This window comes from Xenopus tropicalis, chromosome 3, assembly GCF_000004195.4.
Source record: "Xenopus tropicalis strain Nigerian chromosome 3, UCB_Xtro_10.0, whole genome shotgun sequence".
NCBI lineage: Eukaryota > Metazoa > Chordata > Amphibia > Anura > Pipidae > Xenopus > Xenopus tropicalis.
The window spans coordinates 121,871,761-121,887,736 of NC_030679.2; the positions used below are offsets into that span (position 1 = coordinate 121,871,761).

At 40.8% G+C, this 15,976-nt stretch overlaps 1 protein-coding gene across 1 annotated transcript in view; it reads left to right on the forward strand.

The window, feature by feature from the left end:
* Positions 1–957: 957 nt before the first annotated feature.
* The window catches only part of add2 (adducin 2), a gene marked incomplete in the record, with an annotated part of 43,039 nt that continues 28,020 nt past the window's right edge, over positions 958–15,976 (forward strand). The window contains 1 exon segment of the mRNA NM_001102963.1: positions 958–1,060.

Sequence of the window (15,976 nt, forward strand, 5' to 3'; positions counted from 1 at the left end):
ATAAAAGGCACTACGTTTGCCCAGGAGCAGAAACCCATAGCAACCAGATCAGATCAACCAATTGGATGTTACAGGTAACAAGTAAATACTACCTGCTGATTGGTTACTGCTCCTGGGCAAATATATTTTTATTACATAACCCCTATAGAAAGATCAAATACAGGAAACCCTGCATCTGTTGCCTGCAAATCTAGCAACAGGGAGCACCAGCTTTGCACACTTCTATATATATTTTTTGTTTTTTACAGTGGCGTAACTACCATCATATTGAAAGCAGTATCTTTTTATTCTTTTTTGTTCTCTATTTTTGACTTTTGAAACAATTTAGCAAAAATCAATTTTCCAGGTCTCCTGCTAGCTTCTGCTATGTAGTTTCACGAGTCAGAACAAGTAGTACACATAAAAGAAAGGGACAGACCGTAGTAATTACATTTACAAATAACCTCCCAGCTATGGAACATTTTTAATTAAATCAGGTTGCTTGAAATGACATTTTCTTTCATTATGCAAAAACAGTTTTGCAACTAAAAATCACCCAGTTATAAAGAGAAACTCTTATCAAAACAGCATTCAGCCACGGCAGCAAGCATCATCAGGATGCACGGATACTAGATATTTATAGGGACAGGGATTCCTGCTGCTGTCATATAAAGAAAAAAAGATTTTGTGGGTCAGGCTATATCCATCTTTAACCTTTCTGAGCCCAAGCTTGTGGAATGAAGGTGGCATATCACAAAGCAATGTGAGCATCAAGCTGTGCCATTACAATATAAGGTAGTAGTTCTTGCTAACTGTATCTAGCAGGAGCAGCCTGCATGCAGCATCCTTCCCTCTTTTATTCAGGTTCCATTGTGATTGCATTGCTCAGAGAATCCCAGGGATGCTGCCAGCTAGGTGGGTGTGGTAATGGGTGGGCCCAGGCATTTCACTGTCACTGGCTTTTGTTTGCCAGCAGCACTGAGAGCTAGAGGCTGGGCTACTGCTCCATGACTATAATCCTGGGGATAACATGGGCTTTCCAACCTGGACCAGATAACATTTCCATGGCTGGAGAATAAAGGTAATTTCCTTTGCCCTGCTGCACCGCTCCTGACACAGGGAAGGTACTGAGCATGAATCTATTGCTGTGCTCTGTGATGGACAGACATTTTGGTTGCATGTTCTGCCTTTTATCCATTTCTGATTTCATCTGAATGCTGTGTTGCAGGGTTAATTTCTATTTAATTGCAAAAAGGCATTTTTTTTTAAACCTGTGCTGTTCCATTCTCATGTGTGTGTGTGTTTATAATATATAAAATATATCCTGGGAGGTATGAATATGAACATAATTGATGGATATATAATCATGACCTTATTTGCAGTTCTCCAAATGACCACAGGAGGGCAAAACAAAATGCCTAACATCAAAATGTGCCCCTTTTTATAGCAAGGCAAAAATCAGGGTGGATATGGGTGTCTTTGTGCAACAGTCCCCGCTCGCTGCATTATATATATAAATCTTGCCAGCTGTCACCCTGTTTGCCTTTCTCTTGGCTCTAGGGTGTAGCTCTGCAGCAACGTTAATTCATTCAGAGCGACTGTGGGCGTGGGGGGGGAGCAGATCTCACTTTCGTAATCAAAAAGAATGATTCGGATGGTCCCAATAGGAGGTAAGGAAACTCCTGCTATTTTGTGCATAAACTACAGATTTATAAGAGTAAAGTCTGTGAAGGGGTGGTGGAAGCAAACTGCTCTTGTTACCAACAAATTAATATCATGTAAAAATTGCAGTTTTTCTGTATGAGCAGCTAAATGACCCTGCCCAGTGATATTTTGGCAGGTTTGGGTTAGTCAAATCCAACCAAAAGGCTATTTAGGGAGTGATCTGTTTACTTCACTGATCCATATACTATACATGGCCCTGCTTCCATCACAGCCATGGGTGGTAGGACAGCAATTGGAAGGTGCTGTATCACAATTACTGGCGTGAGAGGTCGCATAAGACATCCGTGCCATTTGCTTTCTGTGTTTTTTTCCCGGCTACCCGACTGTGCATAAAGTGAGCTCCCAAGATAAGCTCAGACTAAGCTGCCTATGGCAAGGGGTGTTGTTTCCCTATAAAATGCGATACTATACACCATGTCACTGGGAGGCTGTATACATTATTCCTACAGTTGTTTCTGTGTCGGAAGAACAGCAGACTGCACTGATGGGCACCTTTTTACCAACCACTTGTTTTCTAGAGATAGAGCACTTGATGGTTTTGTGCAGGGGCTGCTTACTTGCATCTCACATTGACAACTAATTCCCTGGGCACATTTCCAGTGTCTGCCTAAAAGAGATACTTACAGTCCATACATCCAGCCATATCAGGTTTGATGAAAGCTCTTCTGATGGATATAAATACAGTGATAGAATATAAACAGCCAGTAAATTGTGAATGGAGTTGCCACTCCCTTGACCACCTCTCAAAGCTCTACACACCCCATGCTATGGGGACAGGGCCTTTCTTTTGTTATCATATGGTCTCTATTAATTGCCAAGGTTAATCCTTAGGTACTTGTCTTGTTTTTTTTTTATGAGATGCTGGTAGGCAAGTACTGGTTGGTAGAACATTACTCATGCTTAACCATGCCTCTGTATTCAATGTACAATGTTAAGAAATAGCTGATATAGGAGATTATTATGCATAAATCAGTGTGATTGCCCAAAAAGAGCCCTGTGCTGAATTCAACACTAGCATTGATAAAGGGTCACTGTGATCATTCAACCCCACTAGGAAGTATTTAAAAGGAAGTTTTATTTCCATGAAGGCAGGTAACATGTTTCAGGCTTCCAGTGGCAATATAACTAAGTTCACAATGGATGGTGTATTTAGTTTTGGTCTAAGCTATGTACTGGGGAGTTTAGGTGCCTGCTAATGTTTGGTTTTCTCTATTATCTATTCATTACTGAAAGGAATTATCAGAGCATCAGTACCTTCATGGCACTTTCTCTTTAGTTCTTTATCTTTTATCCTGTTACAACATCACTGCATTACATATAGTTAAGCAAAAAGGTGCACTCAACCCTTCTTCAAATGGGGATTGGCAATCTAGCAGTGCCAGTGGATTGAACCAGGTGCATGTGTCAATGTAAACATTCAGAGAGACCCGTTGGGAAACTTGGCTCTTAGGGAGGCCAACTGCTGTGCCTGTGACAAATCATAAGGTTAGAAGGCCTGTAAATAGGAAAAAATGGGTGTAGGTATACAGTGTGGCCAGAGTTATACAGAACTAGTGGATATGTTATGCTAGGAATACATCAGAAAATGTGTAGGCTGGGTCACATGCATTGTGATATCACTGCTGATGTACCAGCAAGGAACAGCAATGTCTTAAAAAAAAGTGTTTTGAAGCAATTTAAATGTAATGTACTGTTGCCCTGCACTGGAAAAACAAATGTGTGTTTGTTCCAAAACACTACTATAGTTAATATAAATACGCTGCTGTGTAGCCATAAGGGAAGGACGTTCAAGTTAAAATAGGGCTAAATGGCACAGATTACATGGTAGATAACAGATAAGCTTTGTAGAATACAATGGGATTCTACATATCTTACCTGTTATATGCTATGTAAATTGAGACTTTACTCCTGTGAATGGCTGCCCCATGGCTACACAGCCACTTTGTTTATATAAACCAGTGATCCCCAGTGACTCGCAAGCAACATGTTGCTCCCAGAGGCTTCAGTAGGAGCCCATTTTTACATTTCTGGCTTGGAGACAAGTTTTGGAAGCCCAGAGACACAGTTTTACTCCAAGCAGAGCCTCCTGCAGGCTAGCAGGCCGCATGGGGCTACCAAATAGCCAATCACAGTCTTTATTTGGCATCCCCAAATAACTTTTTAATGTTTGTGTGGCTCCCCAACACTTTTTATGTCTCACAAGTAAAAAAGGTTGGGGATCCCTGATATAAACTATAGCAGTCTTTCTGAAGCAAACACATCCGTTTTATATTTTAATTGCTTTCATTTTGTTGGTGGTACTGTTCCTTTAAATAAGCTATTCAGTCTTTTGATCACCTCTCAGATACATATTTTACCAGCTGCCAGATTTGGCATTTGCAGCAACGAAAACCAGTTTAATGGCCACATCTTCCAAGTGTGCAGCAACCGGACACTTAGCAATGATACTGCAGAAAGGCTTACTGTAGTTGTCCACTCTACAGAATACAATGTAAATCTGCACTAGAGTGCTACACGGTCAAGGCTCATAAGTGTAAGTTTCAGCTTTTCCAGAAACTTACTGACCACTTTGGCTACTCACACTGGTAGGCATGTTGGCTATAATATGAATGACATTATCTGCCTTTATGCCTGCAGCTAATCACAAAAGGAAAGATGTCCCAGTCAATGGGTTATAGTAGTCAGTTTTGAGGCATCGCCATCTAAAGCAACCCTAGGTAACATATGCCTGGATCAGCTCTAGAAAACGGCTGCTCTTGTTGCATAGCCACAGGCCCAGGTAAGTAGCAAGAAAAAATAAACTAGGCTAATAGGTGTATAAATTTCAGAGGGAATTAGGGCATTGTTGAAGTTATAGTCTGGCTCTTTGAAATACCTGGCCAGTGAATATGGGAGGTTTGTTATTTGCTCTTGATAAAGTCACGGCATGTATTTGATGTACTGCACTAAATAAATGTGGGCCCCCTCCCCGCTGAAGTGCATCCAGCTGTGATTTGCTCTATTAACAGCTGACAGAGTGGCTGTATGGAGGCGTAGTGGTTCCTGTTGATTCAATACATAGACGAGGGTTTAATAGGAGGTGTAGTATTTCCTGTTGATTCAAGGCATAGACAAGGGTTTAACTGCAGATCTTTATGCTATTGAGCAAACTGCTGTGTGTGTGCCCTGTTTAATAGGTAGTTACTGCTCATGTCGTGGATGACTACTAAGTTGACCCTAGTCATAAAGTAGAGCCATATGCTTTGTCTGATAAGGATGCTTGCCCTTTGATTGCAGGTACTCCTGGCAGAATAAGGAAAAGGGCCACCTCTAACAGCTAAGATATCAGCAGTCAGTCTGACTCACTTGGCTATTTTAGGTTCACTCCTCTGTTATCCTCCTACGCAGCCACATGAACACAAACTGCTGTATCCCCCCACCATTCTGCTCCCTGTTGTAAAGATGGTCTCATTGATTGGTAACCTTTGCAGCCAGGGATACACTATTGCTTGCTAAATGTGTTTTTTCTTTTGGGCTTCCCCAGTCTAATCGGCAATGTGTCTCCTGCCCCAGAGTATTGCTTCTGGAATAGTGAGCCTGTCCAACATTCACCCTACATTAACGAATGTAACTTTCAACACATTTCTAGCTGAATGCAAAAAGACAGAGTCTAATAAACACATTGTCATATGAATCACTACATTTCAGAACGAACCCCGCAATATTATTCTAAGTAGAGTTTGTAAGTGAGATGATATTATGCAAACTCCAATGCATATATCTGGAATTCATAGCTCTCTGCAAGTTTAAAGGAATGTTTGCAGCTGCCAGAACCTTTCTGTTTAGCATCAATACAAGATCACTATTTGCATCCAGCACCCAAGCTTTTTATTGCTGCTGGGGCTGTGTTGGGTTTTGCTTTGAGTGGAAAGTGCAAAAATAGCATTGTCTGCTATAACTATCATTACTTATCCATATCATTACAGCAATCAGGGCACTTACCTCTGGCCATGTTTTGCAGTCTTATTATACAGTAAAAGCCCCAAAATTAACCAGAGGCTGTGACATCCTTGTCATAGCTTGTCTACTGCAGCCCACAGGGAAAATAGCATAACTAATTCTGCTCCGCACTGGTAATATCGCTAACCTTAACAAAGACTATGCAGGCCATTATTAAAAGTATGGGCCATCTTATTTCTAACATCTAATGCTCTAAACCAGTACTGCCCACTTTATTTCCATGATATATTTCCATAATCTGACAGAAGATGTTTAAGGGCCAAATTATGATACAGTATTGATGTCTATGAAGCCAAAGGCAGATTGAGGACCATAAATTGTCTTGGCCTGCAACCCGTGGGCCTCCACTTGGACAACCTGCTCTAAATGATCATTAATATCAAAACTCATGGAATTTGTTTCTTCTCATTCCCAATGATGATAATTGAAATCGCCTCACTTTGGGTAGAACTGTGGAATAATCATGCTGTCAATGCCATGGCAATGGTCATTGACCACAATGCGAATTAACGTGAGATAAATCCTCTTGTTTTATCACAGCTAAGAGCCACAGGAAGTGGGACCCCCTCATATTTACTAATACGTTAAATGAAACTGTTTTTAAGTTTCTTGTGCAGTTAAGGAACACTATCTGCATAGCAGAAAAGAAGCTTTGTGGCCTTGTTACTGTTCCGTTTTTCTCAGCAAAGCAGCACAGATATATGTGTCCAGCTAAAATGGTTCCAAGCACATCATCAACAGCACAATATTATGTTATAATCCAAATCTCTAATTCATACATACACACACCATAGTGCTACAGCAATGCTATTTGTTACTGGTGTGTACTGGTAACAGTGACTGAATGTGTTCCGGCAGCAAGACAGCTAACACTGGTACAGCTCTGACAGTAAGTGGTGAGTAGCTGAAAGCAAGACCTGCCTTTTTTTTACTCTCTTAAACTATGTTTCAGCACTCTGGATAGCTCTTTAAACCCATTCTTGATGTACCCAGCATTTGTCGGACTATTTTGCGTTGTGACACACACACACACTGCAGTATCAGCCATTCAGCCAGAGCTCCAACCATATATAGAACAGCAAATAGGTGCTCATCCCCAATCCCACTCTCTTTGACTCTAATGCTAAATTCCCGGAGTATATAAGAGAGCAAATAGGCTTTCTCTCCAAATCTCACCCTAATTGGACTTCAATCCCTATAAGATTTTACATGTGAAATTAAACAACTTTGATTTTATCACAACAAAAAGGTCCATGGAATACATGTCGGAAATGGACTTTCCATTTGCAAATGGTTTAGGACACAGGACCACCAACAGAACATTTCTTCTTCTAGATACCACTGATACTCTAGTTTACCTTCAAGCTGGGCTAAGGTTTGGGGTGAAAATGTATTTTCTGACCTAGATTTGCTTGGGACATTAGTATTTATGTCAGACAATAACTGCACAATATCAAAGGCAGGCTGTTCCTTACATTATAGACTGAACAATTATACATGGAATAAAAATATATGGAGGTACATTCATACATGCTGCAAGAGGAGACTGAAACATGATATTTTCTCTACAGGGCTTAGAATTCAATGTATATTTGATGGTTTTTTTATTGTAAGGCTGCTTTTGCTGAGAACCCATATGGGCTACACAGAGCTGTGTGGTGAAATGATATGATTCTAAATAAATGCTGTTTAAGTTGTAGAAGTAAAAGGCCAAGGGAATAAGCTTGTGTACTGGGGACTTCTGAGGCATTTTGTAAATATAAAAATGAGCAGCACAATTAAATGGAGGATTAATGAGTAAACAGTGCAAATGGAGTTAATGGTCTTGAAGGAAAGGGCCTCTGAAATGCCAATGCAGTGACAAGGCGAATAGACATCTATGTACTGTGGGCAGCAAATATTTATTAGTATTTCCTTGTGCCATCACCCATAGGCTAATTCAGGCTAATTGCTTAGGATCATGATCAACAGGAGGCTGCAAACCAGTTGGACAAGTGATGATAGCAAGACAGGCTTTATCCCATAATAGCTGAATCATGCACATTAATACTACTACTATGTACAATCAGTGTAAAATCCTTTAGGTTAATCCTAAAGGTATCCATACCATGTATTTTACAGATACGCAAACTACTCAGGACAAATGCATTGCTGTCAGACTGGCAAACTGAAGATTCTGGTGGCAAATGGCAGAGGGGCTGCTGTAAGATGCCACAGATAGTTGCTGTTCTTGAAATGCCAAGGCCTATTTGGAATCCAAGTCCAGACCTGATTTCTATGTCACTGTAAAACCCCTCCCTGGTTACAGCATACGTGTGCCAGTGAGGGCCAAATCAGCCAACCCTATTTTCCATTTTAACATTTTAACAAATATGTAGCGTGATCTCAGGAGAGGTCTATGTGCTCTGTTTTGGAACACAGAGACCTCTGGCAATTAGTTTAGTGCATAGGGCAGGGTGCAAAGTACAAAACAACTCATATTGGATTATGGCCATGTGTTACACTTTGAACCCTGCCTTGCACATAGTGATGGGATAAGTGGTATGGACATGGTATAAGAAGGATTGGTTGGATGTGGCCAAAATCACATGGATTCTCCTGTGCATAGAATCACCTGAATTCTATTCACTGGAGGGCTCTGTAGACAGATATAAGATTTGTGAGTATAAAGGTATGGTTGCCATTCTACTCCCTATAGCTATGAAATATGCTGTACAGATTATAACTTTAACTGGGAATAACTATATAAATGGATATGGCAAGGATACATTTAAGCCATTACAACCCCTTCCCACACACACACACCTTTACACCAAGCGTTTATGGGCTTCCAGATAAAGGGTGATGAGCAGCCAGCTATAAAGTGCACTGAATGGCTGATGTTGAGTCCATTTTAGTTTTGCAACAGACTGCATTTTCTTCTGTGCAACCACATAAAATACAGCTCAGCTCATTACTAACCAGCCATTGGCGCCTGTGTATTTATTAGCAAGCACTTGCCAAATGCACATGCTTCAGGCCTCATTAGAAATGGGTTCAGATATTCAGCAAGTGGAAACATAAAAATCCTTTTTTTTCCATATTTAAGGAAAATGGGGGGTGGGGCTCTCCTATTCATATTCTATCTCTCATTCAAACCACTGCCTTGATGCTAGGGTAAATTAAACCCTAGCAACTAGATAGTGTGTGATATTCCAAACTGGAGAGCTAAAAATCTAAATAATTGAAAAAACACAAGTTAAAAAATGAAGATCATTTGCAAACAGGCTACCTTATGCTAACAGTTAATTTAAAGGTAAACTGCTCCATTATCTTGTCTAGTTTTAAAAAGGGTGAATTACTGTTAATGCTTGTTGCTACTCTGTACTGTTGGTGGAGGCAGCCAGCTGATGCTTTGCACCATTAGTGCGCATCATTACTGATTGACCACACTAAGGGCTATGGCCCATAGGAATCTTTCGATATTTAGAAATAAAAACCGAACACAAAGATAACAAATATCTTGTCAGATAACTAACCATAACCAAAACCCACCCATTTCCAATCAGAGGAGAGCCATATTTCAAAGTCCTTTCCTCAGTGCATAATGCCTTCAATCCCCACCCCTCCCACAGCAAAACCACACAAATACACACATGATTCAAGCCCATAAATATCCGCTTGGTTTAGCACAAAACAAAACTCAGAATACAAACACAACATAAAGCTAGAATATGAAGCCCCTCCATATTGATGGGTTAAATTAAGAGCGCTGTGGCACATACTTATGGCACATAGGTAGATTGCAAGTGTTTTGGTGCCCTGGGAAATTTCCAGCTTGCTACACCCTTGGGCAGATAAAACACTTACAGTTATCCCTCTGTTGGTAACACGCTTTTGCTTCATGCCCGCCAAGCTGGAAATAATGCATGCAGCAAAACACATACAACACTGCCCTGGGTCTTTACGCAGTTTTGGTTCTCCGTTATATCTTTTAGTCAAGTGAAATGCCTACTTATAATATACAGCAACAGTAGTTAATGTGAGGTTCATAGTTGTTTCTAAACCAATTCTTATGTCCCAAAGATGACTTTTTCTGAGTCACCTGATTAAGAGACCCCCACCTTAGACAGTCAACATAGGATCCTTGGAAAGGAATGCACTCTCAAGTCTTGGCCATTGTAGGGAATGAAGCTCTCAACACTTGGCCCACATCGCTGTTACTAAGTGACTGATTGGCATGTGTCTGACTCTGCTACATTACAGGAAGTCATTTTTTAGATTTAATAAAAGCTAACCTTGTATGAACCTAGGTCTGCTCATTAAGAGAAGCTTGGCAAGTGGCATCCTTGCATAGATCGGCCTTTAATGTTCTGCTTGTCGGTGCTTTCCAGCTTTCCCACTGATACGTCACTATCTAGATGAGCTAAATACATTACCTGCTTTGGGGATGTTCCCTTTCATATTAACTTTTTATGTGATGCAGTTTGCAACGGATGTTTTTTTTATTCTTTGTGATTTTTGAATCGCGTAACTTTTTCTCCAGATTTCCAACTAGGAAAAGGGGAAAGTGGAACTATAACTCTCACAATATCTATAATACACTCCCAAGACCCTATAATTACAGAGAGGATCTCTCAACATCAATTGCTCAAACCCATATGTAATTGCACTGTTTCCCCAATATAACCCCAAATGCATAGGCGGAGGGTGACTTTTGTGTTTGGGGAGGCTAAAGATGGCCCATACACAGACTGACCTACAGCTAATGTGAGACTTAGTGGATTCGCTGCTGGTGTAAAAAATTAACCTCCCAACTACCTCTTGCCGTTCCCACTGACTCCCAGGGATACTGTAGAAAAGTGCGGGGGGTGCTTTTTTTTACCCTAAAATGTTTAGGATGTAAAAGCATTCATACATGCACTTCTGTGAGGGGATCTGCAAACATTTGTGTTTGGGATCAGTTAGCTTAAAGGGCTAGTTCGCATTCAAATTCACTTTTATTTTTAATGGTTTTTCAGTTAATTAGCTTTTTGTTCAGCAGCTCTCCATTTGGTATTTCAGCAGGTAGTGGTTTAAACAAGAGATGGGAATATGAATAGTTAAGGGGCCTACTTGGAAAAATAAGTAATACAAAATTATAATAATAATAAAATTGTAGCCTCACAGAGCAATATTTTTTGGCCCCCATTTGAAATCTGGAAAGAGGCAGAACAGAGGCAAATTATTCAAAAAAATTAATTAGGAAGACCAATTGCAAAGTTGCTAGGAATAGGCAATTTCATAACATACTAAAGGTTAACTTAAAAGTGAACAACCCCTTTAGATGTGTTTATGTTAGTTTTATAGCAAGAAAGGCAGTGGGTACTGACTCCCCATTATATACAGTGAGACGCAGTCCGTATTTACAAAACCAGCACATTATATACAGTGAGAAGCAGTGGGTACTGAGGGCAGATATTCAGGCCCTGGCACTATAACACTGGCACTGATACACAACATTGGCCCCACTGTAACTTACTATAAATGAACAAAACAATGACAAAAAAAAAAAAATAGTAAGTGCAAAAAATAACAACAAATATACAAACACACAATGAGCTTTTTCAGAGGGAAAGAGTTAACTTACCCTCCATCTGTTAGGGTAGGGGATAGATTATAAATTATTATAGATGTCAGGTCAGGCAAAAAACAATTTAATGTCAGCTAGTGATTCTTTAGAACTGTATAGTACCTGTGTATAGTGCCTGTGTATAGTGCCTGTGTATAGTACCTGTGTATAGTACCTGTGTATAGTACCTGTGTATAGTACCTGTGTATAGTGCCTGTGTATAGTACCTGTGTATAGTGCCTGTGTATAGTGCCTGTGTATAGCGCCTGTGTATAGCGCCTGTGTATAGCGCCTGTGTATAGCGCCTGTGTATAGCGCCTGTGTATAGCGCCTGTGTATAGCGCCTGTGTATAGCGCCTGGGTATAGCGCCTGGGTATAGCGCCTGTGTATAGCGCCTGTGTATAGCGCCTGTGTATAGCGCCTGTGTATAGCGCCTGTGTATAGCGCCTGTGTATAGCGCCTGTGTATAGTACCTGTGTATAGTACCTGTGGGATGAAATTTGCAGCAAAAGTTGAGAGTTGGTTCTTAGGTAAAGTTACAGCTGCAGATTCTTTTTGCAAAATCTCCCGATCCCTGTGTGCATGTGTGCTCTGATTGGTCAATTTTACTGTCTGTCAAGAAAGCTGTGCTCTGATTGGAGAATCCACAAGAAGAAAGATCCAATCGGAGCACAGCAAAACGGGCTTGCAAGAACAGCTTTCCAGGACAGTGCAGAAACGGAGTAAGGTTTTTTTTTTTGTTTTGTTTTTTTTAATGTGCCAAGCAGGTTTGGGGAGGCTTAGCCTTCCATAGCCTTATTGAAAATCCGCCTATGCCCAAATGCCCTGCTTCAATGATTGTGCTTCCCCCTTGCAGTTAAGCTTTGGTCAAAAGGGTTCAAATAAATAAAATAATCTCAATTCCTATAACAAAAATCACAGGTAAGTACTTGATCAAATCACTATCAATGAAGTAACAGTGCTAAAAATAATTTCACTGAATGAATTTGACTGAGTTTTATAATTCAGGCGTGTATAACCTGCATCCCTTTAGTTCTTGTTGAACTATAACTGCCAGCTTTCTGATATTAATGGGATACTGAAATAGAAGCTGAATATTCCTGACCAGGCTTTATTTACTGGACTAGCCTTTGGGTGTGCAGCCACTCGAAGCACCATATAGAGGGAGGAGCCAAACTAACCATCATTTATATATATATAGATGTGTTTATATAATGTATATGTATAGGTATTAAGGAAAGGGCAGGGACTGTAGACACAGACATAGGACAGCAGGGACTGTGAGGTGACTTCTAATATTCTGTTATGTTATAACAGGGGGTGCATCACAAAGCACTGTTTATAAGCCTATATGCTACTCCTGGCTTTTCTGTATTATAATATAATCTTCTAGTATTTATAAAACATTTCTAATTTACCCTGAGGCAGCCCTGTTTGCGCAGTGTAATAATAAGTCATTGGTACTTATACTAAGGACATTTTATTTCTAAAGTATATTCTCTGGCGCTGGGGCCCCGTGAGAACATCATTCTGCCTTTTCCTAGAACTTTCATGGCTTAAAAAGAGTTAACATGTGTCACTTTACCCTCCCTCCCTGAGTTTTCTGTTGGTCGCTATTACATTTTATTTTTTAGGTAGAGCAGTGGGTGGAGTAGGCAGTGAGTTTATCTCCTGGAAGCAGCCATCTGTCCCCCCTCTCACTAGATCATGAGACGGATCTGCAGCAGCAGCAGCAGCAGGACACGTGGGAGATGCTGTCAGCATTTCCAGGCGGTAGGGACAGTACTCAGCTTGGCCCCACATGGGACAGTCACCTAAGCCCAGAGCCGGTTGCCAGGAGCAGAAGGTCCCTGATGTCTGACACATTTGCCTCTTGCCTGGGGTTGCTAGGAGATGCTATGTGAGTAACTGTGTGCTGCAGAGCACATAGGGTTTAGTTTGGGGCCACAGAATCTCTGTGGCCCCTTGGAGGGCAACATATATAAAAGTATAAAGGATACGTTATCTTGTGTAACATCATTACAACATCATTAGATATTTTCAGTATATATGTCAGGGATGGCTCCAACTGTATGGGAATTAGGGATGTACCAACTCCATGATTTAGTTTGGGATTCCGCCAAGATTCAGCCTATTTCAGTAGGATTCAGCTGAATCCAAGTGCCTGGCCGATCCAAATCTGAATCCTTAAAATCACATGACTTTTCGTCACATGAACACAGAATTTGTGTTTCACCGACTCCCAAAAAAGTGGATTTGGTGCATCCTTAATGGGAATTATGGGAGATATCGAACAATAGCTGAACGACCATGTCCCTCATATGTGTACAGTGTTATTCAGCCCTTAGGCCACTTGGGAATGCTGGGAATTTTAATTCAACAACAGCTAGGGGGCTGCCGAATGGTCATTGCTAATATATATTATTCATCTTTAGCCTCCCATTGGTTTCTGCATTTCCTATATGGGGGGGCAAGTGTACATCCAGAGTATGTTCTTTTTTCCCAGCAAATAGGTTTACTAGTAGTTTTAGTTCACAACAACATGAGTGAAAAGAAAACCCCAGAATCTGGTATTAAATATAAAGGGCAGCCATATTTTGTGGTCCCTCCTCTGCAATATCAGATTTAATCCTGGGGAGGGCACATTTGGATGTTAAGCTACAACTCCCAGCATCCTGAGAGTGTTGGGAATAAAATGGCTGCTGACTGTCCCTTCCTTATACACAGGAATTTTATCAGAATATCTATTTAAAACACTCCTCTGGGGCAGTTTAGAAAGTTTTTTGTGTTTTTTCAAATATCAATATGAGGTAGGTCTGTTTCACATTTGAGGTGAAAAGGTGGTTCCTGCCACAGAGCCGTGCTTACTTACCAACAGAGACTAGGGGATAGTTACACAATAAGGTTCTGACTAATGAACAATTTCAGTACATTTGTGCAAAATAGACCATCTTCTCACAGGTTCTGAGGAGCCCAGAGATATTGCTTAAGGGGCACTGTATGTTTATTACACACAGTTTGCACAGCAGTAGACTAAAAAGCTACAAGCCATCATAAATATGGTGCAAAGTGCAAAACCTGGTGCAATTTTCCATGCTTCTTTCCCTGAATCGCAACTGGTATTGTGTTTTGCACAAAGGCACATTAGCCCCCATCCTAGCACGGCATCAGCTCTTTGTGCATAAGGCCCATAAAAGAATGACACTATATATTAATTATACTATACATTAATTCATAATACTATATATATATATATATTTTTTATTTTTTTTTTATTTTTTTCGTATGGCATGACCACACTTATCATCGTTTATTTGTCAACAAAAACCACCATTTCAAGCATCATTATTTAGCTGAAGCTAGGAAAACCTGTGGTAGCTGCCTGCTTGGTCCGGCAAATGGACAAATTTCATTGTTCGTCATGAAAATTTTCAAACCTGCCCAATCGATTTTCTGTCTGATATTGGATGAAATGTCGCTAGATGTACAATCATTCAGTGCACACTAACCTTACGATAATTGTCAGATCACAATGAAATTGGCCGATAAGTTAAAAAAAAATGACAGTGAGTTGTATTCCAAGCTGAAAGGGGGTGTAACTGGGTGGCATTAAGGCAGAATGGGGCATGGAGTAATATTGGGAGCTATGTATAGAGACACAAAGCCCTAGAACTGGGGCCCTTAATTATCATGTTCTGCCTCAGATGGCTGGCGACTGCTCTTAACTGCTAAACAGCAACATACAGGGAGGGCTGTGGTGATGCTATGACATGTGTCTTTATTACAGCTGAGCCACTAGATTTTGCTGGGTTGCCAGTAATTGAAGGAGGAGTGTTCGGCTGGCAGCAGCTGCCTGGGCCCTTGCAACGCGTACATGTGTATGATTATATAGAAAGAGAGGGTGGCAGTTAGCTTGCTGCATGACTATCCCCACTCCTGTCATTGTATCCTAGCAACCCCGGGGATGCTGCAGTTCTGTAGAAGAGGAGGAGGGCTGGGATTTGATGCGTTTAACTGCTTCAGTGCCATGCAGGGTCAATATACTCTACTGTACAAATGTACATAATGTAAAAATGCCAAGATAAATACAGATTTGCGTAAATACATAATATGGGATGCACAGTGAGAATTATTATGCTGGCAGAACATGTCATGGTTGGGCCTAGCAGGTCTGTACAGTCCATTCCTTCAGCTGCATATTTTGGCTTACCCACGAATGTCCTGCTTCTGTGCAGGTACCTGTAGGGGATATGTATTATTTATTGTTAGAAGCATCTGAGGCTTTATAATGAGCAATAAGAGATGGGAGCAGGAGGATCTAGGCTGGAACGAGTCACAGTGCAGACCGATGTTCAATACTGAGGTCGTATTTATCAAGGCAAATCTAGGACACTGCTGCTGTCAAGCAAATGATCCATATTTATCAAGAGAGAACTTTCTGCTGGTTTCTCTGATGTGTTTTCATGCAACAGTAAGCTAATATTATTTAGAGCTGCTGTCATTTTGGGCTTTTATATGTACAGCACACAGATACACTGGTACCGGAGCCGCTATCTCATCTACTGCTTTGCACACCCCCACACAAACTGAGATGCGCACAATAGACTGAGATAAGTAATGAGGCACAGAACAGACTGACTCAGTTACAGGCAAAGCAAAGGGATGTAGATAAACACTAACAC